This window comes from Phacochoerus africanus, chromosome 1 (genome assembly GCF_016906955.1).
Source record: "Phacochoerus africanus isolate WHEZ1 chromosome 1, ROS_Pafr_v1, whole genome shotgun sequence".
Taxonomy (NCBI): domain Eukaryota; kingdom Metazoa; phylum Chordata; class Mammalia; order Artiodactyla; family Suidae; genus Phacochoerus; species Phacochoerus africanus.
Window position 1 is genome coordinate 132,252,713 of NC_062544.1, and position 23,960 is coordinate 132,276,672.

At 38.9% G+C, this 23,960-nt stretch overlaps 1 long non-coding RNA gene across 1 annotated transcript in view; it reads left to right on the forward strand.

Annotated features, from left to right (window-relative positions):
* LOC125112367 (uncharacterized) overlaps positions 1–15,601 on the forward strand; it is an 83,773-nt gene extending 68,172 nt beyond the window's left edge. The window contains exons 2-3 of the long non-coding RNA XR_007131130.1: positions 13,987–14,191; positions 15,333–15,601. This is a non-coding gene — a long non-coding RNA (uncharacterized LOC125112367). The remainder of the gene's footprint in view (positions 1–13,986; positions 14,192–15,332) is intronic.
* The last annotated feature ends 8,359 nt before the right edge of the window (positions 15,602–23,960 follow it).

The window sequence follows — 23,960 nt, forward strand, 5'->3', positions numbered from 1 at the left end:
GGAGACACATTTCTTGAGGTATCATTTTATAATAAATGAGATACATTATAGATATATATATGTTATGTATATGATATACAGCATATTTGTATTAATACATTGTTTTGTATACAGTATGTTAAATGGGGTGGTCTCTACTTAATTATGAATCAAGATTTGGTTGCCATATTGAAGAAAAACAGGTCAACAGTTCCTGTTAAAAATTCTCTCCAGTCGTGGCTCAGCGGTAACGAACCTAATATCCATGAGGATGAGGGTTTGATCCCTGGCCTTGCTCAGTGGGTTAAGGATCTGGCATTGCTGTGAGCTGTGGTATAAGCTGGCAGCTACAGCTCAGATTCGACCCCTAGCCTGGGAACTTCCATGTGCTGTGAGTGTCACCTCCCCCCCTGCCCCCCCCCCAAAAAAAATTCTCTCCTGAAGCTTAGTGCTCTTTCAGGGTGCTACATTGTTACAAAGTCCTTTAAGCAAACAAAGACAAAAACCCGATGTTTATAGTTTGAAAGAGAACTTTAAACCATCAAGACTTTGAATTTGACAATGGCATTTGATGAGAATACTTGAAATAATGTGTACTTGTCCTATGTTTGAAAAATTCAAGTTACTTTGCTTGCTGTTAACCTTATAGGCAACGATAAGGAAGAGACATTTAGAAAATATATATTTACATTTAGGTGAGGGCAGAAGCACAATGAACAGACAGCACCAGGCGAGTAAAGAATCTGTTTAACTTTAAATTTATACAGGTTCTGTTTCTTGTCATCAGAAAATCAGAGCTCTTCTTTCCAAAGTTTACAGAAAATGTACATAGCCTGCCCCCTGCTCCCAAGACATTCAGCCTCAGATTTGAAGTTTTGATTTAATTTCTCGGGAAGATAAACTTTGGAGCATGTATTAACTACCGAATTTGAAAAGCATGTTTGCTGCAGAAAATCGCAATAATAAAAGCAACTCATCAGCTCCTTTGGTTGCCTAGAAATCTATGAACTGTCTAGATTGATCCTTCTCCATGCTACTCTTAGAAAGTGCTTTTATTTTATTTTTTATTTATTTATTTTTTTTGTCTTTTTGCTATTTCTTTGGGCCGCTTCCGCGGCATATGGAGGTTCCCAGGCTAGGGGTCCAATCGGAGCTGTAGCCACCGGCCTATGCCAGAGCCACAGCAACGCGGGATGCAAGCCGCGTCTGCAACCTACACCACAGCTCATGGCAACGCCGGATCGTTAACCCACTGAGCAAGGGCAGGGACCGAACCCGCAACCTCACGGTTCCTAGTCGGATTCGTTAACCACTGTGCCACGACGGGAACTCCTAGAAAGTGCTTTTAGAAAGTACTGTCTGATAGAACTTTCCTCAGTGATGGAAATGTCCTGTGTCAATGTTGTCCAGATTTGCAGCCACTAGCTAAATGTGGCCCTTGGGTGTTCAAAATGTGGCTAGTGCAAGTGGGGAACTGCATTTTTTTGTTTTGTTTTTTTAGGGCTGCACCCACCCCGGCATGTGGAGTTTCCCAGGCTAAGGGTTGAATCAGAGCTGTAGCCTCCAGCCTGTGCTGCAGCCACAATAACGCCAATCTGAGCCACATCTGCGACCTACACCACAGCTCATGGCCATGCCAGATCCTTGACCCACTGAGCAAGGCCAGGGATCGAACCTGTGTCCTCATGGATGCTAGTCAGATTCATTTCTGCTGAGCCATAACGGGAACACCAGAAACTGCCTTTTTAATTTTGTGTTATTTTAATTAGTTTAAATAGCCTCATTAGTTTTTTACTGAACGGCACACAATACTCAGCAAGATTTACTAAGACTAATCCTGTTTGTTGTTATTATTAACAAAATTTTTTTAGTGAATGGGAGTTAATTATGTATACATAATAAGTCATGTTTTCTGCTAGTAAAATTATTTGGTGTTGATAAATTCAGTTGAGATGTAAGAATAGTTTCTATTCCATTATTAAAAGCACTGAGATTTTCCAGGAGTCCATGCCTAGCACAAATTTGAGAATGCCTTGCACCAACATGTGGGCACTTCTTTTCCATAGAAGACTGGGAGCAAACAGAACTTTGGCTCTCCAAGTTCATTGTTAAAGTAAGCAATTATTTTTTATTTGCTTTGAAAAGTTATTGTTGGGGTTTATCTTTTACATCAACATTAGCCTATTTGGTTATCCACATTGAGATCTATCAATATTTTTACTGTAACTTTATAATTTTTAATTCTTTTTTTGCTATGTTTTATAAATTTCCTTGTGGTAAGGCATATGTAGGAAAAAGCGTACATATCACACCTGCATAGTTCCTTAATTTTTAGTAGTACTGCTAATTAATCATTCTGAGCTAAAGCAAGGTGGGTCAAGTTCTAAGGATTGGTGAGCACAATAAATGTTGCACTCCTGCAGACAGTCTCCAGGTAGCCGGTGTGGGAAAGTTCTAAGCCTGTTCTTGACACTTCTTTCCTCCACATCCAAACACTCCCACCTCTGGTGCCTTTCCACATCTATATCTCTGAATATGCCAATGGCTGCTTACATCTCACTCCCTTATCCAGAATTGAGGTCAGAGGCATCTGTATAGTTATGTGACTACATCTGGCCTCCAACCATCAAAGTCTGTTTCCATACAAATCACTTCCTAGATTCCAGGTGCTGAGTTCTGTAAAGAAATCTGGGTCTTTTGAAGAATTAATACATTCCCCCAGTGGAACATCTCAACATTTTTCTCCTTAACTTGGTCACAGTATTTTCCCCATATCTGGCTCTCTTGTTAAGGCTGTGCAGGCTGTAATAATTTCCATTACTGAATACATTTTATTTTAATTTTTTAAATGCTCTTCTAATTTGAATTTAGGCCTTCACAAAGATGGGTCGCCTAGACTGTTTTGAAATATATGATTTTAAATGCATAAAACTCATCCTTTAAAAATGATTTGTGAGTGTACATTTGAAAATGGTTAATGCTTATTTATTACAAATGGAATAATTACAGCTAATGGAACAGTGCCATTTAACATCAGTATAGTAGTGTGGGGGAGCTTTATAATTAGCAGCTCGATAAGTGCCTTTTTTTAGATTATGGAATGACAGCCCTGGAACACCTTTCCCTGAAATACTTCAGTGTGCTAAATTCTCTCTTGTTGATTCTTATTGGCTATAGACAATGGAACTGGACACATCTGGATTTAACTGATTTACTTACCACCTGAGTTTTCATCTGACTTAGAAGGTAGCCATTTTTTAAAATGCTCAGGGTAGAACTCACTTAGCATAAGGAACAGAATTTTTCTGTGCCAAAATGGCACTTCTAAAAGTTTCCAGCCACCGGAGGTAATGATGTTCCCTTTTCAATGGACTGTCCCTTAAGATGGGAGGTGGGGATTATAAATTGGTGTTTTAAATGACTGTGTTTCTAGTTACTTATGCATAGCCTAAAAAGGACAACAAACATCTTTTTTAACCTGGTCGTTTACCATGCTCCACAAATATTTTCAAGCAGTTGTCTAGAGTATATCAAGTTTGCACTTCAGTTTTCAGCAGGTATCTGAGCCATTTAATGAATGGTTCAAGTTGCCATTTTTAATCTTTTCAGTAGGTGAAGGCTGCTCATTTTTTCTTGTTTGAGATTCCAATATTAATGATCCTGATAAAAGTAAAAATCCTGTTTGTCTCAAAGACCTACCCCTCTGATTTCACTTTCTTCCACATTTTAAGTTTGACTAGAGTGTTAACTAAGAAACCCTATTAAGGGACTTTTAGGAGGAATGGTCTGAGGAGTTGCATTTAAAATTAAACTTGTCCCAAACCTCAAGTTTATGTATGAAGTCTTCTATAAGATACCATGAGTTCTTTTTTCCTCTTTTTGAGTACTAAGAGATTGTGATATTGGACCTAATACTACCCTTAGAACTTCCACTGGCATCAGGAAGAAAGGAAATAACTGGCAATTTATTCCAAGTAGGGAAGACATTTTTGAAAATGCAGTGCAACCCTAATTTAGAATAGAGGGGAAAGGGTTTAAATTAGGTTTTTTATAGTGGTAAGTATTTGCAGACAATGTAGAGATTTATGGATTAATTTGTTTTAAATTAACTTTTATAGGGTGACTAATAGTCCACAGGGATAAACCAGGCTTTCAATTGCCCATGATTTTCAGTCAGATCCTAGAAAGGAGATCATTTCTTTAAGGAAACGGTGACACACTTTTCAAAGTGCGCCATACAATTTCTTTTTTTTGGGGGGGTGTGGTATCAATGTCCAGAGAAGATAAATAAGTTCTGGGCCATGGACAAAGATATTCACAACTGGCCCACCCTTTGATGTCACATTTCACTGGAAGACCCTGACCTCTACCTTGACAGAGCTTTTTCATCAGCTGATCTCACTGGAGAACATGACTGTGGCGCCCAAAGGGGGTTTCTAGAGACAAATGCTCTTCATTATGGACACATAAAGCTGTTTCCCTGAATTTCCTTTAGTCCAAGGAACACTAATCAGATCCGGGAGCTGAAAATTCAGAAAATTAGCATTTGGGACTTTATATTCTGTCAGACTCTGCCTAAGAGATATTCAGTGTCAGGGTCAGATGCAGATGATAAAGTTAGGCCATAAAATATATGTATGTATGTTTGCCTGTCTATATGTGTGTATCTGTCTAACCATCCAGCAAGCATTGATCTAGATATCCATCTATCCATATATCCATCCCTCTGCTGATGTATTTCCTGAGCATCTATTACATACTCAGCCTAAGGCTGGGGCCTGGGAAAATGAAAGAACTTCTGGACCAAACTGATCACATCTACCTAGTCTCTTGTAGATGACCAACCACACTTCATTAAGAGAGCAATTTTGCTAACTACACATTTAAATCTCACAGACAACAGTACACCATCCTCTTTCTGCAGCAGGTCATGATGAAAAGAGAGTACTTGGAAGTTGTATCTTTTTAGGCAACAGAAATTACTTACATGCTTTAATTCTGAATAATTCTCTCCCAAATTAGACTATATTTAGATTGACAGTGATTTCTCTCAAACTTTGTAAATCATCATTCTGTGATCTGCTGGCTTCCATTATTGCTGCCAACCTAATAATTTTTTTTTTTTTTTTCTCAAATTCCGACGTTTCTTTTTTGCTGCCTTTAGGATTGCCCTTTGATCTTTGCTGTCCTGCAGTTTTTCTACAGTGCATTTGGTGTAAACTTCCTTTTATAGATAAACCTTGGAAATTATTTTCTTCCACATTCTAAGTTTCAGGTTTTGCATCAATTGGGGGAAATTCTTGGTCTCTAAATTCAAATGTTTTCTCTCATGTTCTCTTTTAAATTCTTTCTGGATTTTACATATATATTATATATATTTAGTATATTTATTTCATAGCTTTTTCATAACTTCCATCTTGGTCTCTTTGGACCTCATCCTATAACTTCTTTGCAAGTAACTTCTGATGCCTTAATATTTTTTCTTTAAAGGTATATCTGGTTTATGTGCCTTGTTAGCACAGTAGGTAGCACGTCAGTCTCATAAAGATATCTGGTTTACTTTTTGATTTGTTTGTTGAACTTTTTCTTCTATTTCATGAAATAAATCATTTAAGAGTAGTATTCACTCTGATTTATTAGGCTGTCCATTACTTTGCATATTAAGAAATTTTGTGTGTGTGAATGATTTTTGTGTATGCATCGGTGTTGAGTTTTATTCAGTCATAACACACACAGGAAAAAATGAAAATCCTAAGTGTAGAGCTAGATGAACTTTTATATAAGAAAATAAACATTTATATCCATTATGAATGGAGCTGCTATACAGTTTCTTGCATACTCTTGTGGTGAGCCTATGTTGAGTTTTTTTTTTTTTTTTATACCTGGAAGAATTGTTTTGTCATAGAGTATGTATCATTCAGCTTCAGTGAATATTGACATACTGTATTCCAAAGTGGTTTTACCAGTTTACCCTCTTATTAGCAGTATGTGAGAATTCCATTTGATCTATAGTGTCATGTACAATTTGTGCAATATTTGTGTAATATTCAAAGAGTATAATTTCTATAAGTCTCCAAGTTATTTGATTATTTTATTTAGAAATTCTATTTTATTCCTTTTCAGATTAGACTGATCATTTGATAAATTTTCAAACCTTTTATTTAATTAAAAAGATTTTTTAATTAAAGTATAGTTGATTTATAGTATTGTGCTAATTTCCACCCTACCACACAGTGACCCAGTCATATATATATATATATATATATATATATATGCACACATACATACACACACACACACACATTCTTTTTCTTGTAATATCTTCCATCATGTTTTATCCTAAGAGACTGGATATAGTTCCCTGTGCTGTACAGCTGGACCTCGTTGCTTATCCATTCTAAATGTAATAGTTTTCATCTACCAACCCCAAATTCCCAGTCCATCCCACTCTCTCCCCCTTGGCATCCACAATCTGTTCTCTATGTCTGTGAGTCAATTTCTGTTTTGTAGATAGGTTTATTTGTGCCATATTTTAGATTCCACATATAAGTGATAACATATGGTATTTGTCTTTCTCCTTCTGACTTACTTCAATTAGTATGAGAACCTCTAGTTGCATCAATGTTGTGCAAATTCCATTATTTCATTCTTTTTATGGCTGAGTAGTATTCCGTTGCACGTATATATCACATCTTCTTAATTCTTCATCTCTCGATGGACATTTAGTTTGTTTCCAAGTCTTGACTATTGTGCATAGTGCTGCAATGAGCATAGGGGTGCATGTATCTTTTTGAATTACAGTTTTGCCCAGATAAATGCCCAGGAGTGAGATTACTGGATTATATGGTAGTTCTATATTTAGTTTTCTGAGGAACCTCCACACTGTTTTACACAGTGGTTTTACCAACTCACATTCCCACCAACAGTGAAGGAGGGTTTCCCTTTTTCCACACCCCCTCCAGCATTTGTTGTTTGTAAACTTGTTAATGGTGGCCGTTCTGACCAGTGTGAGGTGGTACCTCACTATAGTTTTGATTTGCAGTTTTCTAATAATTAGTGATTCAAACCTTTTATTTGTATAAGCATGCTAAACCTTCTTACTGTATATTCTTTATTCTTGTGGCCTTCACCCATCTAACTCAGCAATTTGCTTGTATTTTATGATTTTGTTTTAAATTGAGAGCATATTTTTTTAATGACATGTGTATGGGAAATCTTGGGGGCTCATGTTAAAAGCGTGCTCCTTCAGGTACCATTTGCATTTGTGCTTGCCCTAGTATCTGGAAACACCAGCCACCTCAGAAAACGGTATAGCCAAAATGGGCTGAAAACCCACAAAAGGGTAAACTTGTGGTTATGAATTTTGGGGAGTTTTTTTTTTCCTTCCATCCAAGACCAGTATTGAGAGAAAATTTCCTCACTTGCCTTTCTGGAGGCAGGTCTTTTCCTTCATACCATGTCTATTTAGGGCCTTGGCAGAAAGCTGAGGGCCAGTGGCATTGCCACCTATGGAATCAACCACTTTGGGCTAGCTCCAATCTGTTCTTGTGACTTCTCCACCCAGCATATCTGTCTAAGTAAATCCATTAATCACCAAAGATGGACAGACACTCCCAGGCTCAATTTTCCCTTCCTTCTCTGGATTTTAACTCTTACTTCAGTTTTATTCTCTAAGGATAAATTTTAATTTCTTGTCGGCTTAGGAGTAAAAATAAAGAGATGTTTAATAATCACATTATTCGCACTATTTATTAAATTGTTTGGAATAGCAGTTCTTAAAATGTGATTTAATAGCCCCTAAGTGCCCCTGAGCCTCTTTCAGGGTCAAAACAATTTCCGTAATAATAAACAAGATGGGATTTACTCCCCCCCCTCCTATTTCCTACAGAGGGTACAGTGGCATGTACGACAGCAGAGTCACATGGGATGGTGGAGTCATTCTGACAGCTGACGGAATGTATGCTTTTATGTGCTTATGATAGTAGAAAATTCTCGATTTCAATTTCTAACACAGTAAATATTGATAGGTGTGATTTGTATCACAAAAGCTCTTTGGGGTTCTTAAAAATATTTAGACATGAAAGGGATTTTTGAGATCAATAAGCTGGAGAACTGCTGCTTTGGGGTGTACTTTAGCTGTGTTACAAGACATGGAACTCCTCAAATTCTAACAAATACAGCACCGTCGATCTGTGCTATAAACAATCAGCAGGTGGAGAAACTTGTGTTGATAAGTTCTCAGGTTTATGCAAATATATTCCCAGGAGACCATGAGTTCTTCCAGAGCAAGAACTACCTCCCCCTTGGAGTTCCCTTTGCAGCTCAGTGGGTTAAGAACCCAACATAGTATCCATGAGGATACAAGTTCAATCCCTGGCCTCGCTCAGTGGGTTAAGGATCTGGTGTTGTACAAGTACGGCTCAGATCTGTCGTTGCTGTGGCTGCACTGTAGGCCTGCAGCTGCAGCTCTGATTCTACCCTTAGCCCAGAAATTTCCATATGCCACAGGTGAGGCCCTAAAAAGAAAAAAAAAAAAGAATCAGGAAGCCTTCCTCATAAACCTGAGATCCTGAGCAAGTAACTCAACATTCTGATTCTCAGTTTCCTCAGCTATTCAATACAGGAATTAACAATTCTAGTTCTCCCTCCCAGTGTAAAGCAAGATGCTAGATAGTAAGGTCATTCTTGGGTCTTCGTAAGATTTTAAATTATCGGAAATGAAGACACATGAAAACTAGCAAAGACATGTTTGTCTCAGATTTCCTTCTTAAATAAAAATGACTAGAATTAATACTGGAAGGTAAATTTAATGGGCAACTTCAAAGCATATATGCAACTGTCCTCTTTAGTCTGAATTTAAAGACACAACCTATGCTAAAATGACTAATACGCTTAATATTAGTACAGAAAGGTCAAATGTGACACTGGGGAGTCAGCTTTGTCTGATGGGAAGAAAACTACGTTAAGGAGGCCTTACTTTTAATCCTTGCCCTGCAACATACTGACCGTGTTGTGGTAGGATGTCACATGATGACTCCCAAGGAATCACATCTCCTGATATTCGTTCCCTTCTTGAATTTCATCCCATCTTGATGCTGAGCTTGCTTTGAGTGTGAGATCTTAGCAAGTGTGATGCAATCAGAGGCTCCATGAATGCTTCCACATTGCAGGCATCCTCTTGGGATGTATCTACCTTGATGTCAACTGCCTTGTTAGAAAGAAACTCAGATTGAGCTATTAAATACTGATTAGCTATGTAGAGAGGGAGAGCTTTGTGGATGAGAAGTCACCTTGGGTATCTCATCCCCAGTCAAGCTCCCAGCTAAATGCAACTTCATGAATGACCTAAGTCTATACCAAATGGAGCAAGTGAACTGTGTAGCTGAATCCATTCAACTCACAGAATTGTGAGAAAGAATAAATCATTGTTTGAAGTCACTGTGTTTTGGGGTGGTCTGTAATGCAGTTGTAGATGATACACTCTAACCACTTTTTCTAAAACTCTTCAGCTTAAAAACAGGAATGGATATATTTGTCCTATCCACCTCAGAGAGTTTGTACAACTATCAGCTTGATTAATAAATGTGAAGTAGTGTTACTGTTTTTTCCATTGAGCTAGGTATAGCTAAATACTCTGGCTATGTCTATACACACAGACTGGTTTGACTCTTTTGAGTGACTTGACCAGTCAAATCAATCTCTTCAGGAAACAAAAAAAAGAACTTACAATTCAATTTTCGACTCACTTGATTATTGTTTTGACCTCTCTGACTTCTTTTGGTTGAGTTCACCTTTTTTTTTAATTTTGTAACTTGACTTAGCCAGTTTAGTCAGTCAAAATAATCAAAACAGTTTGGGTATATAGGAACAGTTTGTATGTAATATTTTCCTCTTATTTAACTTTAGTAGAAAATTATGTGACAGAGGCCCATATATGCATAGCAAATATTGGTATAAACTTCTACTTATAACTACTCAGTTTCAAATTACAGTGTAGATTATAGCAGCATTTGTTTGGTAACGGGAAAAAATATAGTTCGTTTTTATTTCCCAATGGCCTGCTACGTTATAAGTCCATTAGCAGCTGCATATGTTATTGCTGTAATTCTAATAACGGCCATATATTATTATGGCAATAATAATGTAATTCTTATAGTATGCAATATGTAATTTATTGAACATGGCTGGAATTTATTTTTAAATTGTAAATTTGGCTTGCGTCTCAGCACTAGAACTCCCTGTGTCCTGCTCAGGGAGTTTAGTCATATTCCTTTTGTTTGAATAAGCTGTCAGAAGAGCATGATGGAGATGAGCACATGCAAGAAAACGTTGAAGCTTGGCAGTCATTAAAGTCCTGGGTTAGGAGGGAAGTGAAAGATTGAAATGTGAGTTGAGAGGGTCCATTCATATATGTCATATTGATACGACCAGAGCTGCTGACTAGGTGATTCAAATATAAGCCACCATTATTGCAGTATTCGTAGATACTCTACTGTGCTTAAGGTTATGACAGATGAAGCTTTCCTTATGAATTGTCAAAAGGATCACAAACCCTTCTACTGCTTCTATTTCTGTCACCAGTAGCTTGCTTGCCTGCCTTTCTCCCCTCCCAATACCCTTTGAATATAGTTCCTCAGAATCCTCCATTACAAAAGACTATGCAAAAAGCTCTTGGAAGTTTGCTTGCCTACTAGCAAACTAGAATGGTTCTAAATGATTCCAAGCAGAAAGGTGTCTCTATTTTTCTTTTAGAGGTCAAAATAAAAATAAAATGAAATTGCCATATGTGTGTTTTAATATCTCTAACCCCTTTTATGAATTTCTTTTTGGCTTATCCCTCAAATAAATTGGTTACTCGAAAGTTACTCAGATCTATTCTAGTCTATATATTCTATTAATTTAAATCTGTTTCTTCAATAGGCATAACTGAAATCCCTCAAATTGCAGTCCAAATATATCCACATTGGTTTTCCATTTTTCTTGTTTTGTTTTTAATTTTGTTATATGGTGGCACCATATAATTTTGTTATATGGTACATATAGAGGTTCCCTGGCCTGAGACTGAATCAGAGCCACAGCTGTGACCTATGCCACAGCTGTGGTAATGCTGTTTCCTTCATCCCACTGCCCCAGGCCAGGGATCAAACCTGCACCTCCACAGTGACCAGAGCCGCTGCAGTCATATTCTTAACACACTGCATCATGGCATGAATTCCTATTCACTTTTTTAGTATAAACCAAATCCTTCTTACTGTGTTTAAACCAGTTTTCATCAGCGTTAGGAGAGGCAGCCTGCTGTGGGCCCTGACAGCCCCTGTATATTCTTACTGAGTGTGTCATACTGTAAGCCCTCCCTCTCCTCTGCCCTTTCTTTGGTTAATCGAGTAGGCAGTTAGTAAGTCAAGGCCTCTGTGGCAGCCTTTCATACAACTCCCTTCCTTTGTTTTCCTCTTCACTTAAAAGAAAAATAAAGCTATTTAGATTTTCTTAATAGCAATCCTTTACTGTTTCCTTGCCCCTTCTCAAGATCTTTTCTAAAATTTCATTATTTCTCCTGAGTCAAGGAATTCCAAAATTGACTCTAAATAGAGCCTGACCAACACTTGGCATAGATTTATAAACTAAAATTTGCCATTCATGACTGCCACTTACACATTTTCAGACCAATACTTGTTCATTTTTTTTGTTCAGTCGTTTCTTGGCTAGTTACTCATTCTTTAATTTGTCCAACAATAGCTAACCCATGAGTATATAAAGTGATTTGGGCATGATGCTTAACTGTGGATATATTTCTCAAAGCTAGTCAATATGTAATCTGATGTCCTTTAGGATCTACCCACTGTGGGTACAAAAAATAGGCCAGATCACAAAAGGCCTGAATGCCAAAATATGAGGGTGAAAGTGTCTGCTAAAGACTACAGTTTTGGAGCAAATATATTCCGAAAGGTTCCTCTGACAGAAATATACAGAATGGATTAAAGGAAGGAAAAACAAATTATAAGTAAAACCTTTTTTGTTTGTCTTTAGGGCCACACCCACAGCAAATGGAGGTTCCCAGGTTAGGGGTCCAATTGGAGCTGAAGGCGCCAGCCTACACCACAGCTACAGCAACACCAGATCCAAGAGGAGTCTGTGGCCTACACACACCACTGCTCACCGCAATGCTATATGCTTAACCCACTGATTAAGGCCAGGGATCGAACCGGCAACCTCATGGTTCCTAGTCAGATTCGTTAACCGCTGAGCCGTGATGGGAACTCCATGTAAAGCCTTCTTAAAGAGATTATTATAATAACTAAAATCCACTTTCTCTCCTTTGAAACCATTGAAGTCAGGTATATTTTGGATTTAGAGTTTTCCAGATTTTGGAGTTTCCGCTCAGTGGGTTAAGGATCCTGCTTTGCCGTGAGCTGTGGTGTAGCCCACAGACACGGCTCAGATCTGGCATTGCTGTGGCTGTGGTGTAGGTCGGCAGCAACAGCTCCAATTGGACCCCTAGCCTAGGAACCTCCATATGCCGTAGGTGTGGCCCTAAAAAAGACAAAAGACCAAAAAAAAATAGTTTTACAGATTTTGGAAAGGTGCTACAAGGCATATACTGGACAACACTGGGATCCAGAGAGGCTCCCATTAATATTTTTCCAGATAAATTCAACCTAAATATTACAAATCATGTCTATAAAATCATGTCATTTCAGGTTGTAAATGATTTTAAAACAAACAAAAACCAAACTTTTGGGTTATCAGAACTTTTTGGACTTCAGAACAAGTCCCTGGTTTGAGCTAAAGGGCAGAAATCCATGAATTAGTGAAATAAAGCAGTATAGGGGAAGAACGGATATAAGAAATGTTACAAAGGTAGGAATGGGGGTACTTGTCGTTTGATTAAATATCAGGCAAGAAAATAAATATGACAATCATGACGGTGAGGTTTTGAGTCTAAGTGGCTGGGAGGATGGTGGTGCCATTAATAGAAAGAAAGGGATAGGGAAGGGGGGATTGCTTGATCAGGGGTTGAGTGGAGGGGAGGTGATGATTAATCCAATTTGAAATATACAAATCTCCAGGACATTATGAACCTGCCTGAAATTAGCATGATTACAGGTGCCTCTCACAGTGCTCTGGTGAGGATGTGATGGGGAACTAAATTAAAAATCAGTAGCCTTTCGCATATAACATATTTCATTAATCAAATTTGAAAGTTGAATCCATCTAACCTAAAAATTCATCCTGGATTCTTCTTTAAGAAAATGGTACAAATGTTGATGGTATTCTAAAACTGGAAACAGATTTTTAGGAGGGAATACTTACAGTTTCAAACTTTTACCTGGATCGAAATGAAATTACTTTCATCTATTTCTTCAAAGGTCCTTGAAACAGTAAATAAAAGCTTATGGCTCAGTTGTAAAAAGCCATCTGACCCATTTTAGCTAATAACTATGCATTAGGCCGGTAATTTAAACATTGTCATTCATATGAACTATCCAGTGACTGAACCTAAAAACACTACATACTTAAAAAGGAGTGAATTATGATCTAAAATCATCCAAAAAATATCTGTTTTAACTTCATATTAGAGTTCCCTGGTGGCTCAGCAGGTTAAGAATCTGGCATTGCCACTGCTATATCTCTGGCTACTGCCATGGTGAGGCTTCGATCCCTGGCCAGGGAACTTCCACATGCTGGGGGAATGCCCCCCTACCCCCACCCCCCAAAAAAAGAAAAAAGAAATAAACTCATGTATATTTATAGGAATGTAGCCATTATCTAATTATTTATATCTGCAAAGAAATACTGACAAAACGTTAGTTAGCTTATATGATATAGTTACCAAGAAACATTCCAGTGGTTACTGGTTTGTTTCCATGTCCTTCTGTATGCACCAAATGGTTTGCTTCTTTGACAACTGTCTATTTAAAAGTTCCCAAGATAGAGGTGAATGGATCTATCTCAGAGTTCAGTGAACCAGTCTTATCAAAAAATGTCATTGGTCTCACTCTTCAACAGCTCTGTTGCTACCTAGAAGCCTCCATCTCTTTTTCTGCCTTGACATAGAGGTTCATCTTCAACTGTGAATTCTTTGGGTAGCTCCTCTTGTCACCGAGCCTAATGACTGATGGCAAATAAACAGCAGAAATAGCCTGTCTGTGCTGAGGTTCTGATAGGTTGTGATTACAGGCACGTGGAAAAGTGGAGACACAAGGAATGGCAGGTAAGCCCCCACACTCTATTTGAATTTAATCATTAAAATGAGAAGAATCATCTCAAGTAATGAACGTGTGCTTTCATCCTTTTTTGAAAAAAATGTTTTTCTGGGAAGATAGAGAAAAATAGAAATACTGTTGTTGTTTGTCTTTATTTTATTGAAGCGTAGTAGATTTACAGTGTTGTATTAATTTCTGCTGTAGGCAAAGCGATTCAGTTATACATTTTTTTCATCATGATCTATCCCACAAGATTGGATATAGTTCCTAGTGCTCTACAGTTGGACCTTGTTGTTTATGCATTCCATATATACTAGCTTGTATCTGCTAATGACAAACTCCCAATCCTTTCCTCCCCCACCCCAGAAATGCTTTTTTAATCATACCTTCACTTATATCATCTTACTTTTAGCTACAGTGTTTTCATAGACATCTATTTGAGTATGTTTTTAGTTAGCCTGATCTGCTCAGAAAGTGTTTTCAGGCAAGCAAACTTATTTGATAGGATGATTAAATCCCCCACTCTTGTCCTGAAACAGTTAATTTTTCTCAACCTTTTAAGCATTTTACTCTGAGGACATCCAAAGATACAGGTTGAATGAAATATATTTCAAATATTAAAAGAAAACATCACTGAACATACCAATGAGATGACCTGCTTTTTGTGTAGATGGTGATACTGTTTAGAACACTCTACCCATGACAACCTTCTTGCCTTATAGTTAGAAAAAAGGTAAGGGTCCCTGAGTACACGACAGAGGAAAAATATATTCTTTGTCCCAGAAGCCTCTCTGCCTCACCTCTAGAGGCTCCTGAAAGGTGGCTTTATTCTTCTTCCCCCGGATCGGTTGTGGTCCTGGCTGTAGAAGCAGGATCTTCAAGGTCCAGGGTGGCTCTTGATCCCCTTCACATGGAAGGAAGGAAAGAAGCAATCATTTCAGAGGCTCTGTGCCACGTACAGACTCAGGTGGAGCAGCTCGGACCTTTGAGAACAAGATGAAAAGACCGAGCAGCAGGAAGAATTTGGGCTCCATTTCGGGAAAATACCCCAATAAAAGAATTGTGAGGCCCTGGTGCATATTACCAAGGGATTCTGTGGAATCTCATTATCTGGTGATTTTAATGACTAACGTACAATGATTTTTGTAGGATAATTGATGTGAAGTGCTGCCCAGAAGCTGAGGGATGAATAACTCCACCTTCACACATCTTTTCAGGCCCTTCAGTTCTATGATTTGTGCATTATATTATTTAGCAGAAATAATAAAGAACTAAATATGCTTTTTTTATATGTGGCATTAACTACCTTTGTGTATTAATGTGGTACCTGCCAATTACTTGCATTAAAGCAAATGGCTAAAATATACAAATTAAGTTATGAACACACAGCTACATTTAACAGATTAACTGAAAACCTGCAAAGATTTCAAGAGTATATTAAATGCATAAAAACCATTTCCTTGATCTCGAATTTGTGGGTTAGTTTCCTCCCCCCCCCCAAAAAAAGGTATATGTTCTTAGAGCCCTGAATGTGTTCTGAGTGCAGCAAATGGAATTTAATACACATTGAAGGGAATGTGTGGTCACCAGGCTATGTGCTTAGGGAGACGCTATCAGAATGAATCTTCACAATAATCTAGGCAATGATCAACAAACTCTATCTTAAAAGGATAGATTGTGTATTTTGAGGCTGCCATAACAAAATACCTTAAACTGGGCATCGTAAACAACAGACATTTATTTTTCACAGTTCTGGAGGCTGAAAATTCAAGATCAAGTTGCTAGATAAGTTGAATCCTGAAGAGGGCTTGCTTGATTTCTGGTTTAAATATGGTCGCCTTCTTGGTATAGGGAGAGATTTCCATCTTCCTCTTCTTATAAGGGCACTCATCATATCACGCAAGTCCCACCCTCAACACCTCAGCTAAACCTGTTTACTTCCCAAAGACCCCATCTCCAAATACCATCCATCCTGTGGGCAGCTGGTGTTTCAACATTTGAATTTGGGAGGGACACAGTTCAGTCCAGATAGTAAATTTATTTTTTTATTTAATTTTTTGTCTTTTCAGGGCCACACCCACAGCATATGGAGGTTCCCAGGCTAGGGGTCGAATCAGAGCTATAACGGCTGGCCTACACCACAGCCACAGCAACTCAGGATATGAGCCACGACCTGCACAACAGCTCATTGAGTCTGCAACCTACACCACAGCTCTCCTCAATGCCGGATCCTTAACCCACTGAGCAAGCCCAGGAATGGAACCTGTGTCCTCATGGATACTAATCAGATTTGTTTCTGCTGAGCCACAATGGGAACTCCCCAGATAGTAAATATTTTAGAGTTTATGGAACATAAGGTCTCTATTCCAACTCCTCAGCTCTGTCATTGTTACCTTATAACACATAAACAAATGGGCGTGGCTTTATTTACAAAAACAGGCAGCTTGCAGGAGATGGCACTCTGATCCTAGTTTGCTAACCCTTGATCTGGTGATAAATATTATTTCTGCCATTTGTAGAAGATAGAAATGAAGCCGAGAAAGATTATTTTACTTTCTTAGGTCTCATAGGTAAACAATTGTGAATTCAAGTCAGTACTAGTTAAATTTACTTTAAAATATATCAATCGATAAACTAGAGTTGTATAGAAAATGATGTAATATGTTCCTTCACTTTCCAGTGGACTATTCTGGAAGCCCTAGGTATGTGAATTACTGCTTACCTTACACATATCCTCTTCTGCAGGGACCAGTCCCTCTCCCAGCCCTACTAAGTGTGTGTGGGCTCTGTGACCCTGGTCCTTGCCACAACTGATTGAACAAAAGATGTGAGCTTGACCTAACTGTATAGTTTCTAACAATTTATGACTTGTCTGGTCTAGTGTGAATTGGAATGGTTCCAATGGATTCTGCTCTTGAGAGCTTGGTGTTAGAGAAACAGGAAATTCTTGATTGGAAAGGGTTACTAGAACTGAAAGGTTATGAGTGAAGGTTATTTGAGGCATGAGAATAAGAATCATTAGAGGAAGTAGCTGGAGGGGAGGAGTTGTGGGGACAAGTGTGTGTGCCTGTGTGAGAGAGAAACCAGGAGAGAAAAACCCACAGCTCCTCGTAAATGGAGAAAGATTTCATTGCTGGATTTTTCAGTTCCTGATTCTAGTCCTTGTGAAGCCCAGATGTGCTTTGTTTGAATCTCTCCATATCTCTGTTGTATCATTAAAATAAATCCTCCTCTGTTGAAACTGAGCTTGAGTGGAGATTCTGATCCTTGAATCAGAGGAAACTTAATTAGCACATTAAGTTATGAGGTATTTTTTTTTATATTCATCTGGATAAAATCTTCCCTCTGTCCCCCTTTGGAGATTAGCAGGGTTGGAAGATCAAACTCCAAATCAAGTTGTCTTATGTTTATTCTTCAGCAGGTACGATTGCTTAGCACTAAACAAAGGTGTACAAAGTGTGGGACTTATGACTTTTTTAAGTCATGTTTATTGCTCCTCCCTCTTGTCAAGTGTTTCACATCTAAAAGCAAAAACATATGGACTAGAAGGAAGATGTAAAATGGTAAGCAATCAGCTGTTTGGTGCCAGCTTATGTCTCTCTGGTTCTCAGTGTTTTTGTCACAAGATGAAAAAGGGAGTAGAAAATATATACACAATGGAATACTACTCAGCCATAAAAAGGAATAAAATAATGCCATTTGCAGCAACATTGATGGAACTAGAGACTCTCATACTAAGTGAAGTAAGTCAGAAAGATAAAGACAAATACCATATTATATCACTTATATATGGAATTTAATATACGGCACAAAGGAATCTTTCCACAGAAAAGAAAACCATGGACATGGAGAACAGACTTGTGGTTGCCCAGGGGGAATGGGATGGACTGGTAATTTTGGGTTAGTAGATGCAAACTATTGCCTTTGGAATGGATAGGCAATGATAAGCTGTTGTACAGCCCTGGGAACTGTGTCTAGTCACTTTTGATGGAGCACGATAACGTGAGGTAAAGAAATGCATATGTGTATGTGTGACTGAGTCACCTTGCTGTGCAGAAGAAAATTAACCAAACACAGCTAAAATGGAAAAAAAAATCATTAAATAAAAAAAAAAAGCATGGTCTAATGTACTCAGGTCTTGGCCACAAGGGATGGGCACCTTCTACCATTTCTTATCCAAGCCCACTTCTTTGAAAGATATTTCTCACTCAATATTAAAGATGATTTCTTCAAATCCTCATCTTATCTATTACAACAGGCTTTAAATTTCTTTTTCTTTCTTTCTTTCTTTTTTTTTTTTTGTATTTTTGGTTCACACCCACAGCATATGGAAGTTTCCAGCCTAGGTGTCAAATGGGAACTACAGCTGCAGGATCTGAGCTGCTTCTGCAACCTATACCACAGCTCATGGCAATGCCGCATCCCTGACCCACTGAGCGAGGCCAGAAATCAAACCTGCATCCTCATGGATACTAGTCAGATTCATTTCTGATGCACCACAACAAGGACTCTTAAGGCTTTGAAAATTTTTTTTAACACATAGCTTCTTTCCCATTAGCTAAATTAAGATGTAAATACACTATATCTTGGTAACATAAATGTGGCACTTGTGATGTATCCAGCCACATCCAGCTAGCCCAGCTGACTTCCAGGTAGCTGTGGTGTACAGTTTCCTCTCCTTGCCAATGTCCCACTGGCAGTAGGGCCATGGCTCCCCCCACTTCACTTCCTCTGAAGCTGTGAAAGGGTGACAGTACAAGGCAGGAGATAGCCATGGCCCAGGATTGCCCCCTAAGAGCAAAAGGGAATGGGAATGAGTGGATGAATGCCCACTGCGTCCCATCCTTCAGTGAGTTAAGAGTATCCTTCTTGGAGTTCCCGCTGTGGTGCAGTAGGATCTGAGGAGTATCTGCAGTGTCAGGATGCAGGTTAGACCCGCAGCTAAAGGATCCATAGGTGAGACCTACGCCGAAGCTGCGGCTTGCATCCAACCCCAGGCTGGGAACTTCCATATGCTGCAGGTGTGGCTATAAAAACTTAAAAAAAAAAAAAAAGTAGAGTTAATACACACCCAGCCTTCATTTGAACAAGCAATCCTCTGGAATCAACTGAGAGCTTATTTGGTAGAACCAGTTTCCTCTGTGGCAACCCACTTATTCATGCTCCCTCTTGGCTTCTCGCTCTTCTCTATCTCACTTTTCCCATTCTCCCTCTTTGGCTCCCAGGTGTCACCTCCCCAAAAAACCCCATGCACAATAGTCCTTTTCCCAGGGTCTGCTTTGGGGAGCACCCTCATTAAGAAAGTGACCAGCTTATCATTTTCACATATGACAGTTTACACACAGAATTCATTTAGCTCTCTGAGTCTCACATTGTGCCATTTGAGATTGTTCTGCATTGTAAATGGTAGAACATCTGATGAGAGAGAACACCTCCCCTAAAACGGTACCCCTTCCCATGTAGAGTCATGCCAATCATTTCTCATAGACTTCAATGTATTTTACTGGCTTATAAAAATTGTTTATCTAATGTTTTTTTCACAAGGTGTTCATTGATTCAATTCCAAATCAACCCCATGTGTTCAAAATCATCTCTTCCATGTTTTGTTTATTTGTTTGTTTTGTTTTTTTGTCTCTATCAGCAGTGTTTTTGACATTGATCAAGTAAGTGGTCGGGGAATAGTTTCACTAATTCTCTGCAAACAATTATTTATGATATTAAATCTGATTTGCCGTCTTGGCTGAGTAATAGAAGGCTAAAGTTGGGAGGGTTCTTGGACCAAGTCCTGCCCACTCATTATTTGATATTGGAGGAAATCAAGACCCTGTGTAAGTAAGTCACTCATCCAATGCTATAATTCATAACAGAGATAAAATTAGAATTCAAACCCATTGGTTTTTAGTACACAGGGGTCTCAGCTCACAGTTTTCAAAGCTAAATATGCCGTTTGACGGTTTCCCTCTCAGATAGTTTTTCAAATTATATCTATAAAACTCCAGGTTCTGACACTCTTCTGTGCTATTCTCATGTTGGAATAGAATCAGGTGGCACAGAAGCTATTGTTACAGCCCCAGAATAGAGTCTGGCATTTTCAGTGGCACAATTGAAGCTTTAATCATGGATGTCTGGTCACCATAGTATGTGGGGCAGGAGGCTCAGCTGCCATGGATCCCACCCCTGTGAATCTTGATGGAACCCCACTCTATAGAAGACCCCAGTACCTCCATAGAAGCTGGAGAATTAGGCACATTAATAATCAAAACTCTCTAAGAATATCTCTGCATCAAATCAATCCAAGCATGAGCAAAGCAGCCAGAAACATTTTCTTGGAGGCTTCTCTCTGACTCTCACTTATTTTCTCACCAACTGCTGGCCCTGCTTTTTTGGCCCTGGAACCAACCCCATTATCAAAGACGCCAAGGCAAGCTCTGCAATTGGATTGTCTGAAAATGAACAACACAGAGATAGAGAGGAACAGATATTGTCACACCCCACAGTGCCTGTTAAGTCACACTCTACTTCAGCAATCAGATGACTGAAGAAAGTGCAAGCTCCCAGGAGAAAGAAGGCACTGGACAGGTAACACTGAAAAGAGATTTTCTGGCAAGGCAGGCTGAGAGCGAGTGACCGTTTTTCCTGGAGAGCATATGGAACTGTTGACAAGCTTACTTAATGTGGCCAAGAAAGAACTCAGCCCCAATGAAGGAAAAGGAGTGAACACAGATGACAACCCATCAAGTTTTGCATAGAGCCGGAAATCCAGTACACGAGGCCCAGGGAATACGTAGCATCAACCTTGACAAGGATGACCTTTTGAGGACCTTCCCCAAACACCGTAATGTGAAATAATCAGTCTTTGGGCTGAGAGTTAATTTCAATTCCATGCTAGGTGAGGCTGGAACTAGGACATGAGTCACTTAGCGCATTGGTATAGCCCAGGAACACCCAGGAAGAATCTTTCCACCATTGACCATGTTGCTAGGCCTTTCTTGAATGCTGATCTTTCTGTGTGAGGACTGGTCACACAAAGGTAAAACCCACATGGTTTTCTTCCCATTGTGTGACCCAGCCAGTGTAAAGGGCTGGTCCTCTAATAGTCTTGCACCTCTCATCTGCAAGAATGTTAAGATATTGAGTTGGTTGTGAAGACTTTTAATAACCCCGATTCCAGTGCTTCTTCCTAGGTCAGCTTCATCTATCTTTCTCATTTTCTCATTTGAGTCCCTGCCATAGTTTGGATTTCCCTAGAAGCCAACTCTAAGTCAGGGTTTCTCAGCTTTGGCATGATTGACATTGGGGGCTGTGGCAGTCTTTGTCATGGGGAGCTTCCCTGAGCATTGTAGGTTGTAGAGCAACATCCCAGTGTCCAGATACACCTTCAAGTATGACAACCAAAAATGTTGCCATACATTACCAAAAGTGTTCTGCATGGGAGAACCAATTCTCCAAGTCAAGGGTTCAAGGACAAGTATAATTTAGTTGGAAAGTGGTCCGAGATAACATTGGTGTAGGAGTGGAAAAGCATGTTATTAAGGTTCTCCAGAGAAACAAAACTAACTGAGTGAGTGTGTGTGTTTGTAGAGACAGAGACAGAGAGACAAAGACAGAAAGACAGACATTTATTTTAAAGAACTGGGTCACAATATTGTGGATGCATAAATCCAAAATCTGTGAGGGAGGCTGGCAGGCTGGAGACCTAGAGAGGAACTGAGAGTGATACTGAATTTCAAGTCTGAGTGCTGTCTGTTGGCAAAATTCTCTCTTTAGAAGAGAAGAGTCTTTATGTGTACATATATATACATTATAGATACATTTTTTTTCATTATAGCTGGTTTACAGTGTTCTGTTCCATTGTATGTAAATACTCTGTTGTGTTTATCTGTTCATCCGTCACTGGATGCTTGGTTTCCTTCTACTTTTTGGCTCTTGCGCCTCATACTGCTGTGAACTTGGATACACAAATATTTCTTGAAGTCCATGATTTCAGTTCTTTGGGAATATACCCAGGTGTAGAAATGCTGGCTTGATTATCTTTTGAGTGCTCTACATAACAAGTAAACACAGTGTGGAAAACAATGGGTAGAAAGATCAGCATGTTAAGAAAGGAAATAAATTGCCCCTAGATTTCCAAAATCTAGATTCATCAGTTCCCATGACCCCAGTCAAACCTGAGCTTCTTTGAGTCTAAAACGCATCTGTGGATTTTACATAATCACCACAGGTTTGTGTTCTAAAAACAGTTTTATTTGTCTCCTCCTTTGCCTTTTGATGAAGAGCTTTGTTTGTGAAATTCTTGTCTTCTGAAGTTCTTGCAAGATCTCAAGTGAGTTGTTCTCATAAATGAAGGCAAAAACATCGCCTGGCAAAGCCTGTGACTGACGACATCTTTTTTTCGTTACCTGATCTCTATGCCTTAATTCTCTAGCACTTTCCATTTTCCCTTTGTTTCCCAGAGTTTTGCAGCAAACTGCTGTTTAGCAAAGAGAAGCCAAATTCAGACTCAGGCCAAACCCTAGTTGCAGTCTGTTTCTTTTTGTTGTTGGTACCAACCTCACATCCCACCTGGCCAGAACTGCCAAGTTTTTTGGATTTCCTAGAGGAGGTTTTTATTCTGTCTGCTTGTCTGCACTTGTATACAAAACCTGTAATTATATAATAGGTGAACTTACTGGTGTGCTATTGTGCTTTCTTTTCTTTTTTTAAACCCTCTGAATTGGTCCTTTTTATATTTTGAGCCTATTGTTACCTTTATAACTGTTACAGTTTCCTTTCCCCTGGCTTCTGATACTTTAGCCCTTATGCCAGCAACTAAATATTTATGTAAAAAAAATCACTTAAAATCATTTGTCTTTCAGCGAAATCTTAGAACTTTTCTCTTTCCTGCTACAACCTAAATGCTTTAATGTTATAACTGCAAGTGTTGATGAAAGAATTTTCTTCTTACAACATGTTATCCTATTTTTAGATAGGAAAGATCACCTATGAAAGTCATCAAAAATTAATTATGTATCCTTCATTCTTAAAGGTGCACTGTCATCTAATTTGCAACATTCCTAATCTACTCTTAATCAGAAAATGGTTTGTGGTTAACACATCACACAGACATTGTTGAATAGTTAAACAAAATATGGGAAACTTAGAGTGCAATAAATGCTTGATAAAATTTGTTGATTGATCAAAATCTAATGTTTTAAAGAGTGGAGGGAATGGTTTGTCATTGCCTTTTTTGTAGTACTGTCCATTCTCTTCTTCAGTCGTCCCTTTACATTTGTTAATTTCCTGGAAGTTAACACAGTGCTCTTCAATTTCTATGGGTCATTTTTTTTTGTCTTTTTGCCTTTTCTTGGGCCGCTCCCACATCATATGGAGGTTCCCAGGCTAGGGGTTGAATCGGAGCTAGCCACAGGCCTATGCCAGAGCCAGAGCAATGCAGGATCCGAGCCACGTCTGCAACCCACACTACAGCTGATGGCAACGCCGGATCATTAACCCACTGAGCAAGGGCAGGGAGCGAACCCGCAACCTCATGGTTCTTAGTCGGATTCATTAACCACTGCACCATGACGGGAACTCCAGGTCATGTTTTTTTTTGTAAGATCTCTGGAACTACCTCATTGTCCATTTTATGTCCTTTGCTCAAAGGGCAAGCTTGAAGAATGTTAGATGGGATCCAATTCTTCTCTGACACTCAGAAGATGTTGAACTTGAAGTGCTTAGAACAGTGCCTGGAACCCAGTTAGCATCTCAAATTATTGGTTGTTGATGTTATTGCTGTTA